This window comes from Kogia breviceps, chromosome 15, assembly GCF_026419965.1.
Source record: "Kogia breviceps isolate mKogBre1 chromosome 15, mKogBre1 haplotype 1, whole genome shotgun sequence".
Classification (NCBI taxonomy): Eukaryota; Metazoa; Chordata; class Mammalia; order Artiodactyla; family Physeteridae; genus Kogia; species Kogia breviceps.
In genome coordinates, this window is record NC_081324.1 from 27922515 (window position 1) to 27936019 (window position 13505).

Sequence of the window (13505 nt, forward strand, 5' to 3'; positions counted from 1 at the left end):
TGGTAGAAAAAAGGGAAGTCTTCAGGTATGTCCTGACTGGAGGCTGTTGGCCTGGCGAAGCTGTAGGAGGGCTAACTAGAAGCCAGGTGTCCTATGTGATGGGTTAGGGGTGCATATTTGGCTTTCTCTCATTGGTTCTAAGGTGGAACTAGAGACAAAAATTAAGGAAGTTGTTAATTATTAATCAAGTCCTGGCCATTTGGGGTCAGTTGTTACAGAAGGTATTCTTTTTTTTTTTTTTTTTTTTGGTATACGGGCCTCTCACTGTTGTGGCCTCTCCCGTTGCGGAGCACAGGCTCCGGACGCGCAGGCTCAGCAGCCATGGCTCACGGGCCCAGCCGCTCCGCGGCACGTGGGATCTTTCCCAGACCGGGGCACGAACCCGTGTTCCCTGCATCGGCAGGAGGACTCTCAACCACTGCGCCACCAGGGAAGCCCCAGAAGGTATTCTTTAGCTTCCTGCATTGTCATTAGAGACAGCACTCTTGCTTCCTACAAATCTGACTTATCACAGGCTAGCATCCTGGTTTGTAGATAAGGGGTTGTTTTCCAGGGCAAGTTGCTGCAGGTTGTGGGTCAAAGTTAACCAAAATGTGATTGGAGCATAGATTTCACTTGGGAAGAGAACTGGAGGCTGGGAATTTATAGGAGAGTCACCTCCAGAGTGTGGACTTAACCCCCCAGAGTCATCATAAAATGTTTCTGTTTGCACATTACTGTCTGCAAAACAATTTTGAGCATACATCTCCAACATATCTGTCTTTATTTACATCTAAATTTTACACATGTTCTGTTGTATTTGTAATTTTTAAGAAAATGCAAAAAAGTTTTCTATACATTGTTATCAATTTAAGTGTAATTTTGCAAAGACCTGGATTATCACGTGACTCAATTTTGCTAAAGAATTATAGTTTATAATTCAAAACGATACATGCACCCCTATGTTCATAGCAGTACTATTTACAATAGCCAAGACATGTAAACAATCTAAATGTCCATTGACAGATGAATGGATAAAGAAGATGTGGTGTACATATATACAATGGAATATTACTCAGCTATAGAAAAGAATGAAATAATACCATTTGCAGGAACATGGATGGACCTAGATATTATCATATCAAGTGAAGTAAGTCAGAAAGAGAAAGGCAAATACCATATGTTGTCACTTATATGTGGAATCTAAAATATGATACAAAGGAACTTATTTACAGAACAGAAACAGACTCAGACATAGAAAACAAACTTATGGTTACCAAAGGGGAAAGGGGGGTGGGGGAGGGATAAATTAGGAGTTTGGGATTAGCAGATAAAAACTACTATATATAAAATAGATAAACACCAAAATCTTACTGTATAGCACAGGGAACTATATTCAATATCCTGTGATAAATCATAATGGAAAAGAATGAAAAATTATATATATATATATATATTTGAATCACTTTGCTGTACACCAGAAACTAACACATTTTAAATCAACTATTCTTCAATTTAAAAAAAAATTATAGTTTGACATCATATTCTCAAGTCTAATTTCTTCATTTAACGTTTTGAATAATTAATAGTTGCATTGTTCCCAAATCATCATGATTTTAAGTGCTATAAACTGAAAACTCTCTCTCCTACCTCAGCCCACTCACTCACCACCCCTGCCCTCATATTTAGCAAATCTTTTTAAAATTAATTTTTATTGGAGTATATTTGCTTTACAGTTTTTTAATTAATTTTTATTGGAGTATAGTTGTAACAAATCTTACTAGCTTTTCATATATCCTTCAAATGTTTATTCAAATAAAATTGTATGCATATGTATAAATACTTCTCATTTATCTTTTTTATAAAATGGTGATTGCTTATGTTTTAAATGTATTGCTAATGTCATATAATTATTTGATTATATTTGAAGGCAGTTCATATTTGAAGGATGTGATCTTAGGGTGTGGCCTTTTGTTAATTGTGTTGGATATAGGACTCTCTGTTGATCTGTATGTGAGTTCTAGCAAGAAGTTCCAGTATTGCCTTCCCAGAGTCCTGGGGCATGTGCACTCCCCTTTAAAGACCATGCTGTCAAAAAGAGGAAGCCCCTGAAGGTCAACCAGAGAGTGGCAAGCTTTTGAGTAGGATCACTGAGGTGAAGCTCTAAAGCATGGATGGGCATGATGGCCAATAAGAAGTAGTGGGGGAACAGGCCAGAGGCTATTGCAATGATTCAGGCAAGATGTGGGGAGGCAGAGGTGATGCGGAGGGAGGAGGTGGGCAGATGAGGTTTTTAGAGGGTGAATCTTAGAAACTGCTGACTGCTTGAACAGAGTGGTACAGTACTGTGTACTCCAGTGAGGAATGTTTACATTTAAAGAGAGGCTGCCTGGGGGAATTGCAGACTCCCTTCCAGGCAAGAGGAAATGTATTTTAGACAGGCAAGGTTTCATCATCCTGTTTGCCATCATTGTTGCTTGAGTTTCAGAACCTTGCTGCTCACCCTGCAGAGCCTCCAGGAGGTCTTGGTGGTTTGGGGCCCATCATCCTCCAGAGGCTGTTCTTCGAGAACTGTCCAGGAAGTCTAGCTCCCAGAATAGTCATCACCACCTGAAACTCACCGCGGGAAGGCTGTCACTCCCAACCAAGGAGAGCTGGTCCAGGAAAGGGATTCACTGGGAGTTAGAGGCTCCTTCCACTATCTGTTCTCTACTGCCAGGGCCATTCCCTGTGCCAGGGAGGAAGAAATTTTTCTCTGTCCATCTAGATCTTCTAGATAGTCTAAGAATTAAACTGACATGAGACAGATTAACAGGAGAAAATCAAACAGAGTTTTAATAAGATGTATACATGGAAGAGACCCAGAAAAACTGAGTAACTCACCAAAATGGCTAAAGCCCTCACCTTAAATACCATCCTCTGCTCAAGGCAAAGGAAGGTAGGGAGAGCTAGTTAAGGAAGGTTACCCAAGAAAAGTACAGTAAATAAGGGTAACTGTGATGCAGATTTAATAAGCCCTTTCCTTCTCCACCCCTAAGAGTTTTAGAAAGATTTGTTCATCCTCCCTTCCAGGCACAGAAAGGGAGACACCCTTACAACTGGAGATTTCCCTTACAAATATAAATATTTCTTTCAAAAGGGTAACTCCTACTTGGTTTTCAGAGTTTCTCTGTGTCTGCTGTTTATTAGAAAATAACCAGCTTGAAACAATTAATATGTTAAAGAGACACATTTATGGTGCCAAATTCTGCTCCCCTAAACCAGCCAGGCTAGAAAGAGAATCTATGAGCAGAGCAAAAACCTGTTGATTGTTCCCTTCTCTTAATTGTATACCTATGAAATCACAGTATTCTAAAGGAGTCAGAATGATAGAAGTGATAGGGAATGGTTGTCGTGACAGCATCCAACCTACACCTAATGCTCTAATCTAATCTCAAGGTCCATGAAAGCAAGAGTTGGTCTTGTTCACTGGGAATGGTACTCCTAGTTCCTAAAGCACCGCCCGGCATTCAATGGGCCATCAATAGACACTGTTGCAGAAATAAATTCTTAAATGAATGTCTGTAGAGATATTCATCTCTCGACCTCAACATTTCCTAATACATTTCCTAAAACATTTCCTAATACTGTGTCCTACAGTAGTATTCTGTATTGTTTTGCAGTTACATTAAGATCAAGTTCTTATTGTCCTGTAATAAAATACTTCTTGTAATTCTGCTCTGTGGTCTTGAGTTTTCAATGAAAGCACTCAGATCAAGGCTATCTCCTTTTCCATGGCAAACCTTTAGATCCTTGTAGACAGTTATTTTCCCACTGAGATTTCTGTCTGAGTCAACTCCAGCTGGTTTATTCAACCATTCCTCTCAGGTATGATGTGTTTTCCAGATTCCTCACCCTAGTCATCTAGCCCTTAGATTACTATCGCTGGTAATATTAGTATCACAGGACTAGTAATTGTGGTAGTAGTAAGTGCAACAGCAGCAGCTTACACAGTAGTGCCAGTTATACTAATACTGTTTCCTACTCGCATAGTGTTAATAAAGTACTTTCACAGTCATTTTCTCATTTCGCTCGCCTGGTAACACTGGGAGGTGCATATTACAGCCTCTTATTTTACAGAAGAGGGACCTGAAGGTATTGCTGCCCAAGTTCTCATGTCCAGTGCTCTACCTTTGAGCCTGTACACAACACTCTTTCAGCTACAGCAAGCCTTTGTGAATGTGTTGCCAAACTAGCTACTCTGGATGTGGCCAGGAACACCACAAATCTTGATGGGAAAAGAAGCAGGAAAGAAGGCAACACTGAGACACTAGGGCTGCCTGGGTGGGGGTGTGCACAAGTGCTGGTTAGTCTGTGCTTGTTAGTTCTGTGAACCTGGGCTTCTCTCCTCCCTCCCACCCCAACCTGGGCAACAGACTTTCTGCCCCTTGGCTACTGGGGGAGACCCCCCCAGAGCAGTGGTGCCTACAGAGTCCTCAGGTCCATCCTAGTCCCTGCTCTGAAGCTGGTTTATTATTTATTATTTCCACTTCCCCCTGGAGGACACTTTCCTCAGTCTCCTCCCAGAAAATTTAGTTTAATAAATTCCTACTACATCCTTCAGCTCATTCAAACACATCACTGAGCAGTGTTGATCAACTGTATTTTCCCGCAAAGTTCTGAAAGGCAAGAGCTCAGGAAGCATAAAGCCCATCTGCCCTAACTGGATGCCCTGACTACCTGCGCTGGGAGCAACTGGCCCTCAGTGGGGCTGGGAGTGCAGAAACACAATGTTCTTTTTTGATGGGGGTTTCAAAGAGTCCACTTCCTGGAATGGGGGCCGGCGGCTGGAAAAGGCCCTCAGGATTTACGAGCCTGCAGAAACGCAGCTCACTGCTCCTGTAACAAGAGGGAGACAGAACGTTCTGTCACCATGTCAGGTTCTCATGCACCAGGCCTTCTGGAAATGTTTTCCCTGTCTGAGAATTGAAGGCAGATGGAGGCGAGTTGCTTTGGTTCACTTGCACCATCTTCTCTTCCTCTCAAATGCTTTCAAATCCAGTGAACCCGGATGGAACTTAAAGGAGAAAGGGAACAAAACAAATGAATACTGCCCCAGGCCCAGTGTTCACATAAAGGACTTTTGGATTGCTCCTCCCTTACACTCGCACTGCCACCTCACTGGCTCAGCTGCTCAATCAGTCAGTTAGTCAATCAACAACCATCCTGATCATCTACTGAGGGGCTGTGACTGGCACTGGGTGGGAGGCATAGAATAAAATACTAAGCAGAGGCTCTATCCCTGAGGTGCTCACTTTAGGCCTGAGCAGACACTTTTCACTGCTGATAAAATGAGAGACGGTTCATTATTAATCAGGACTTCTGCCTTCAGTGCCTAAATACTTTCCTTTGGTAAAACATAGGATGAGATTCTGGAGCCCAGGAGAGATTCAACTGCCTGGAAATCTGGACACAATTGAAACATTGAGAGCTTGGTAAGAACAGACCAAATAAGTGCAGCATAAGTGACTGGGTTGGGAATTATAAAAAATGAGGTGTGGATTATTGTTCCCTCACAGGGGCTGAGTAAAATGCTGTGAGGCAAATGTCCCAGTGAAATGAATCACCTGTATACAGTCTGTGTTTTCACCTCCTGGAGACCAATGGTTAAGTTAGTCTATTCCCGGGGCCTCCATAATTTTTCTGTAAAGGGCCAGAGAGTAAACAATGCAGGCTTTGGGGTCTATAGGGTCTCTGTTGTGACTACTCAACTCTGTGGTGATAGGAATGCAGCCGCAGACAATATGTAAATGAATGACAGGGGCTGTATTCAAATAAAACTTTATAGATGGACACTGAAATTTGAATTTCACATAACTTCCACAAGACATGAAATATTCTTCTTTTGATTTTTTTCTTCCAGACCGTTTGAAAATATAAAAGCCATTCTTAGCTTGTGGGCCACACAAAAACATGCAGCAGGCTGGATTTGGCCAGTGAGCCATAGTTTGCCAACTCTGGTCTTGTAGAAGCATTATCACACCCGTGGTAGAAAAGGAGAGAAGGAGAGGAAGATGGAGAATGAGAGCATTTATTAAGTACTAACATTTCCTTCTATCTGAGTTTAAACTCATTTTCTCTTTGCATGCTTCACATATGTAAATGGTTCTTAAAAATAACAACTCTTAAATATATTAAAAAGGGGTGTACTGTTTTTTTTTTAGTTGAGCCAGGCTGAAGATCATTCATAGCCTCACTGATTTGTGAATTTTTTAATATAAACTGTGTTAGCTATCATAGGATATACTTTCCTTGAAGGCCAGCACCTGCTTTATAGCCATTATATTTATACTGGCTCCTGCAGATTTTTTTTTGGAGTGGGCCTACAGTAATTTATTATTGTGTTGGATCAGCAAATTTGAGACTATTCTATATGCACAGTAGTAAGTATTAAAGGGAGCACATAATCAAAATATAAGACTTGGACCATAAATCATAAGCCAATCTCTCTGGAATTTTGAATCCTGGTTTATTTTTTTAAATGTATCATAAGTGTGCAGCAATTTCAGATGCATTTTTTGTTGTTGTTTTGTTTTAACATTATGATACTCTCCTATTTATTCACTTCTATTCCCCACTAATTCTTTCTTCTTCATCTGTGACACCCACTGGCCAGGCTGATTTCCTCTCTGCCTCATAACCAGACCATGTGCATAACTGTTACAACATGTTTGCTTATATTTTCTTCCCCTCTTTTATGAAACATACCAGGGGATGCCTCTTTTTTGTTCTTTCAGGCAGTCTACCCTTTAAAGCCATGCTCAACTACCTATACTCAGATACATCTTTTTCTCCTCTTAACTTCTCAAATAATGGTGGTGCCCTGGCCCATTCATTTTTTTTCATTTTGCATGTCGTATCCACAATTAAAGTTGGAGACAACATTAACTTTGAGCTGAGATGGCTTCTAAGCCCTCTTAAAAATCTACACAGTAAATAGTACATGGCCAATGAGAACATACTTGGTGGTCAAATCCCTGTGTCATTTAAAACGACACTAGAAAGAATAGGGATAATAGGATGGAAAGAGAAGGTTCAGATAAAAGTGGGAAAGGAAACAGTGTCAGGAAATCTTAGAAAACAAAACATTTTTAACACTGCAGGGAAAAGGAAGATGGAGGGCTGCAAAATTAGAAGGACTATCTACAGTCCTGCTTCTTTTTAGAAGTTCAGGAAAACCAATTTCAAGTAAAAATTAGAAACAGAAAAGTATCAACTTTCAAATTTCTCTTATAAAATTTATTAAGATAAAAAGAGAACTGAGGCAGAATAAAAATATACCAGTAAAACATGTCCACAAAACTAATAAAAATGCTAACCTACTGTTTTGAAATGAGCTAAAAGATCTGAAGAAAATGCTAAAAGACATGAAAGAAGAGCATAAATTAGAATTAGGAAACCTCAAAAAGGAAGTGACAGAACTCAGAAAAAATGTAAAAGAAATGAAAATATAATGTCAAAAATGAAGATGAGGGGGCTTCCCTGGTGGCCCGGTGGTTGGGAGTCCGCCTGCCGATGCAGGGGACACGGGTTCGTGCCCCGGTCCGGGAGGATCCCACGTGCCGCGGAGCGGCTGGGCCCATGGGCCATGGCTGCTGGGCCTGCGCTCCGCAGCGGGAGGGGCTGTGGCGGTGAGAGGCCCGCGTACCGCAAAAAAAAAAAAAAAAAAAAAAGAAGATGAAACCGTAATGAATACAAGAGTGAATAAACACGACAGTAAATACTTGAAGAGAAATAGAAGGTTGAATGGAAGAAAAATAATTTTAAGAATCCAAAAGGAGTAAAATAAAAATATAAAAAGGATTCATGACATAGTGACTAAAATTGAAACTACAAAAGAAGATCCCTGAACATAATAGGTGTCCCTAAAGAAGAAAACCAAAGCAAGGAAACAGAATAAACACTAAAAAATATGATTCAGAAAATCTTCTCTTAAAAAAAATTTAAATCACATATTTAAAGAGACTATTGACCAACACTAAAATATATTCTAGTAAAGTGATTGGATTTTAAAGGAAAAAAACACATTACTTGAGTATCTAGACAAAAAGAACAAGTGACTTATAAGGAAAAAAAAACATTAGATCATAATTAGGTTTTTCAAAAGCAGTATTTCATGCCAGATGAGAAAGGTGAGACTTACTTACTAAAGAAAGAAGGTGTGAGCCAAGGATTTTATATCCAGCAAATGAACTTTTAAGTATAAAAGGCACCAACTCTTATGTACATGGAGAGCTCAGGAAATTGTATTCCCATGAGGCATTTCTTAGGAATTTACTTGATGGTGAGCTAGACATCAAAATGACTAGAGAGACATTGACATGTCTGGTGGTGAGCACTAAACAGTCAGTTACTTGTAAAGCTAAGTTTGAATGTATGTTAAGAGGGAACAAGTACATATACTCTTTATGTTCTGACAATATAGGCATATAGACCAATTGTAAAAAAATGAGAGGAGGAGGAAAGCATATGCTGTTTTTTCTCATCTTTTCAGAAATCATACTGATGGTATTTATAACGGATGTTTCACTAATGCTGTTGTATATATGTGGAGAAAAAAAAAAAGAGTAATTACTGTTTTTCTATGTCTTTTACCCTTATGTCCTTAAGTTTCTTGAGATGAAAGTGAGGAGATATAGATATAAGTTTTAGTAAAAAAAAAAAACTCTTACAATCCAAATTCAGGAAGTTGAAATAAATTTGACTTAGAAGTATCAGTATAAACACACACACACACACACACACACACACACATATACAAGCCAAGTTTGTACTGATATTTGCAATATAAAATTATTTCAGATTCTATCTATCAATCACCTATCTATCTATCCATCAATCTATATATCTATCTAATCTATCTATCCCTAGCACCCAGACTGTGGTCTTGGAATATCATCTCTCACTTAAAAAAATAAAACAGAATTCTTAGAGAAATAGCTCATTTTGTTTTGTCTGAAACAAAAAAGAAAAATTATGAGATGAGCTTAGAACATCTTATCACACCAGATAGCCAAGAAGCTATCAAAGTGTACTATGTTATATAAAACCACTGGGATTGTATAAAAAAGTTTCAGAAACCAACTTGAAGAGACTCCAGCTGGCCACAGATGGACCAATTTGAGCTTCAGTAATGATAATAATTGCAGTGGTCTAAAACCTTTAAAATATGTTTGTCCGTGAGTTCAAAATACTATTAAAGAAACCACTTGGTCACTTTTAGAGAGTGATAAGAAAATAAAAGGAAGAATCAAATATTTATCCTGTTTTTCTTATATCATCTGTGTCATGAGGTATCCAAAGAGAAGACAAGGGAAAGTACCTCTGTATGAAAGCATGCCAAACTAATCAGTGAAGGTAATAACAAGATTAAAACATCACAACTTTTCGGTCCCTAATACATGAATAGATTTCTGCATTAAGCATCAATAGCTGTTAACATAACAGAGAGACAATCAGATATTATGGGCCTCTTGATGAATGGCTACAAGTCTACCTACAACCTGAATCCAGCTATCTTTGGATCCTGTTCTGAATCTAGCTGCCAATTTTCAGAGAAGCCTGAGGACAGAGGAACATGTTGAACTGCACCATGAGTATGCATCCAGCAGCATCCACACTGGGGGCAGCTCTGCAGGTCAAATAGCTCAGGTTCTTCAAAAGGTACATGTAAAGAAAAAGTAAGGAATGGAAGGGACACATGTGGACTCAAAGAGTCCGAAAAGCATATCAAAGTTTTTTAACTCTACATACTTCAGTGATAAAACCATAAAGAAGTGCACGGAAGTAATTACCATAAAAGTCAGGAGACATCTGGAGGAGGACTTGGCTGTGTTAGGATGAAGAACACCAGGAGCATTTCTGGGGTAGCTTGATGGCTTCTATTTTTTGACTGGATAGTGATTATTGAGGATTGACCTTACAGTAATTCGTGAAACCATATTTTGTGCGGTTTCTGTATCAGTGATCTATTTTTACAATGTAAGTTTTTAAAAATGAAATGAAATATCTCCAGATACCCAGAGAGCCCTTAGGGGACTCACAGTTATTGCTAAACATACACATTTCCTTGGTCACCACAAACATAGGAGTGTATAACCTACACCCTCCTAAGCCAAAGCCTTTGGCTCTGGCAGAAAGGAAAGCAGAACTTCTTTCCCTAGCTGTGTGTGTCCATCACCACCCACCCTAGCTGGAATCAAGATGTGTCTGTGACTGGATACACGTGGGAGGGTGGGAGTGGGTGATGGAGGGAGCAATGGAATAGACATCTTGCTGCAATGGGGAAGATTCATTTAGTTAAGAGAAATATATTTCAGTGCTTTGAGTCAAGATAAGAGCAAATTATTAGGCACAGTCTCTATTAGGATTGTCACAGATATTGGAGGGAAATAAATAATACATCTATTTTGGGGTGCAGTGATAACATTTACAAGGTGCCAGCAGCCCCCACACATTCTCATCCTTGAAACTTCCAAGGCTCTCCTCAGCATCCATGTGACCAAGTCACTTCCTTGAATGTCATTTGTTTTCTGCTGTTCTTTACTTTCTCTCATCCCTCCAAGGTAAAGAGCTTTTTCTGGGCTCCCAAGCCATTATCCTTCCTTCCCCCCAAGCTCTTAGGACATGAGCATGTTGGACATGGGGAGCTTTGAGCAGTAGTGAGAGAGAGTGTGGCAGAACAGGGAAACAATCAGACTGGGAGTCAGGCCTTGGGCTCTAGGCTGGGTTCCACCGTTAATTAGTAAGCCACCTGAGTATGGATGATTCATTTCATCTCCCTGAGCTCAGTTTTATCAGTTGTAAATTGGGGGACTTGAGCTATAAGCTTTCTAATGTTCCCTCCAAAATAACAGAGTTGAAAGACTCTTTGGCATCAAGAAAAGAAAACAAATTACCAAGTGTGACATCACCAAGATTATCGTCCATAAAAAAAAGTACTTGACTAAGAGTTAGTTAGTTCTAATTCCAGCCATGCCTTTAATAACTGTGTATTTTAGTGGGAATGTAAATTGATACAGCCACTATGGAGAACAGTATGGAGTTTCCTTAAAAAACTACAAATAGAACTACCATATGACCCTGCAATCCCAACACATATGTATGGAATCTAAGAAAAAAAAATGTCATGAAGAGATTAGTGGTAGGACGGGAATAAAACACAGACCTACTAGAGCATGGACTTGAGGATATGGGGAGGGGGAAGGGTAAGCTGTGACGATGTGAGAGAGTGGCAGCGACATATACACACTACCAAATGTAAATTAGATAGCTAGTGGAAAGCTGCCGCATAGCACAGGGAGCTCTCCTCTGTGCTTTGGTACCACCTAGAGGGGTAGGGTAGTGAGGGTGGGAGGGAGGGTGATGCAAGCGTGAAGAGATATGGGAACATATGTATATGTATAACTGATTCACTTTGTTGTAAAGGAGAAACTAACACACTATTGTAAAACAGTTATACTCAGATAAAGATGTTAAAAATAAAAATTAAAAAACTGTATTTTTAAAAGTCCTTTATCTTGTTGAGCCTGTTTCCTCATGCTAAGATCCGAATAACAGCCATGTTTCAGGGTGTTTTAAGACTTTAAATGCAAATGAGAAGACAAATTACAGACTAGGAAAAATATTTGCAAGTCACATCCCCAATAAAAACATTATATCTAGAATATATAAGAAAAATTATCAAAACTCAGCATAAAAAATATCTAATTAGAAAACAGGCAAAATACATGCATAGACATTCCACTAAAGAGGATGTACAAATAAATGCATGAAAAGATGGTCAACATTATTAGCCATTACAGAAATGCAAGCTTAAACCACAAGTTATCACTACAAACCTATCAGAATGGCTAAAATGAAAGGTTGTGATAACATCAAATGCTGGTGAGGATGCAAAGAAACTAGATCATTCACACATTGTTAGTAGAAATGTAAAATGGTATAACCACTCTGAAAAATAGTGGGGCAGTTCCCTTCAAAACTAAAAATGGATTTACCATATAACCCAGTAATTGGTGATTTGGGCAATTTTCCCAGAGAAATTAAAATTTATGTTCACATAGATTCTTGTATATGAATGTCCATAGTAACTTTGTTACTACAAAACAAAACAAAACAAAACAACACACAATGTTGGGGGTGTGTCAAAGGAATACAGGAGCCAATAGAAAGAACTTCCAATGGCCATAGCTATAATAATTTGCTCAACAAAATAAAATATATAAATATAACATTATTAATATAATGATAATATAATAAAAATAATTGCATAAATTTCATTTATGTAACATTCTTGAAATAAAAAAAAATTTTGTACAGGTGGAGCATACCTTATTGGTTGCCAGGGATTAGGGATGGTGAGGGAGAAGGGAGGTTAGCAAGAGGGAGATGTTTGTGGTGGTGGAACAACTGAGTATCTTGATTGTGATGGTGGTTAAGTAGGGCTATACAGGTGACAAAATTGCATAGATCTGTGCACACACACTCATGCACACAAATAAGTTCATGGTAAAATCTGAATAAGCTCTATGAATTGTACCAAGGTCAATTTCTTGGTTTTGATATTGTACTATGGGTGTAAGGGATGTTGACTTGGGGTGCAGAGAGGGAGTTGGGAGAGGATTGCCCTGGACTTTCTTGTCTATTCCTCAGCATCCTCCTATGAATCTATAATTATTTCAAAATAAAAGTCTTTGGAAAATTGTAGACCCATCGGATGTCTATTAGCTTAACAAATTATATTCATGGGGATGTGACACTGGAACTAGCTGATGCTTTCATACAAGGCTGTTTGTTGTCTGGTATGTTAGTCAGGGTTCTCCAGAGACACAGAACCAATAGGAGATATCTATTGTCTACCTATCATCTCTCTCTCTCTCTCTCCTCCCCACTATCATTTATTAGGAGGAATTGACAATGTAGGCTGAGAAGTCCCATAATCTGCCCTCTGCAAGCTGGAGACCCAGGAAAGCCAGTGGTATAATTCATCCTCAGTCTTAGACCTGAGAACCAGCATAGCCAATGGTGTAAATCCCAGTCCAAGGGCAGGAGAAAATGAGATGAAATGTCCCAGCTCAATAGTGAGCCAGGCAAAACAAGGGACAGTTTTCTCCCTTCTCCTCTTGTTCTATTCAGGCTCTCAATTTACTGAATGGTGCCCATCCACATTGGGTTGGGCAGTCTTCTTTACTGAGTTCACGTATTCAAATGCTAATCTCATTTAGAAACACCCTCACAGACTTACCCAGAAATAATGTTTAATCTGGGCACCCCATGGCCAGTCAAGCTGACACATAAAATTAACCATCACATCTGGTCTCCCTGTTTCCTTCCAATTGTTTAGTTTGGGAATGGATTTGGGATCTTCTGGAGTATACGGTCTTACTGACTAAAATAAGAGAAGTCTTGGGAGACTGGCCTTGGAGGCCTCAGGGGCAAAGGCAGCATGGATGATCTGAGTGAGGCAGAGATTATCTCTACCTTTC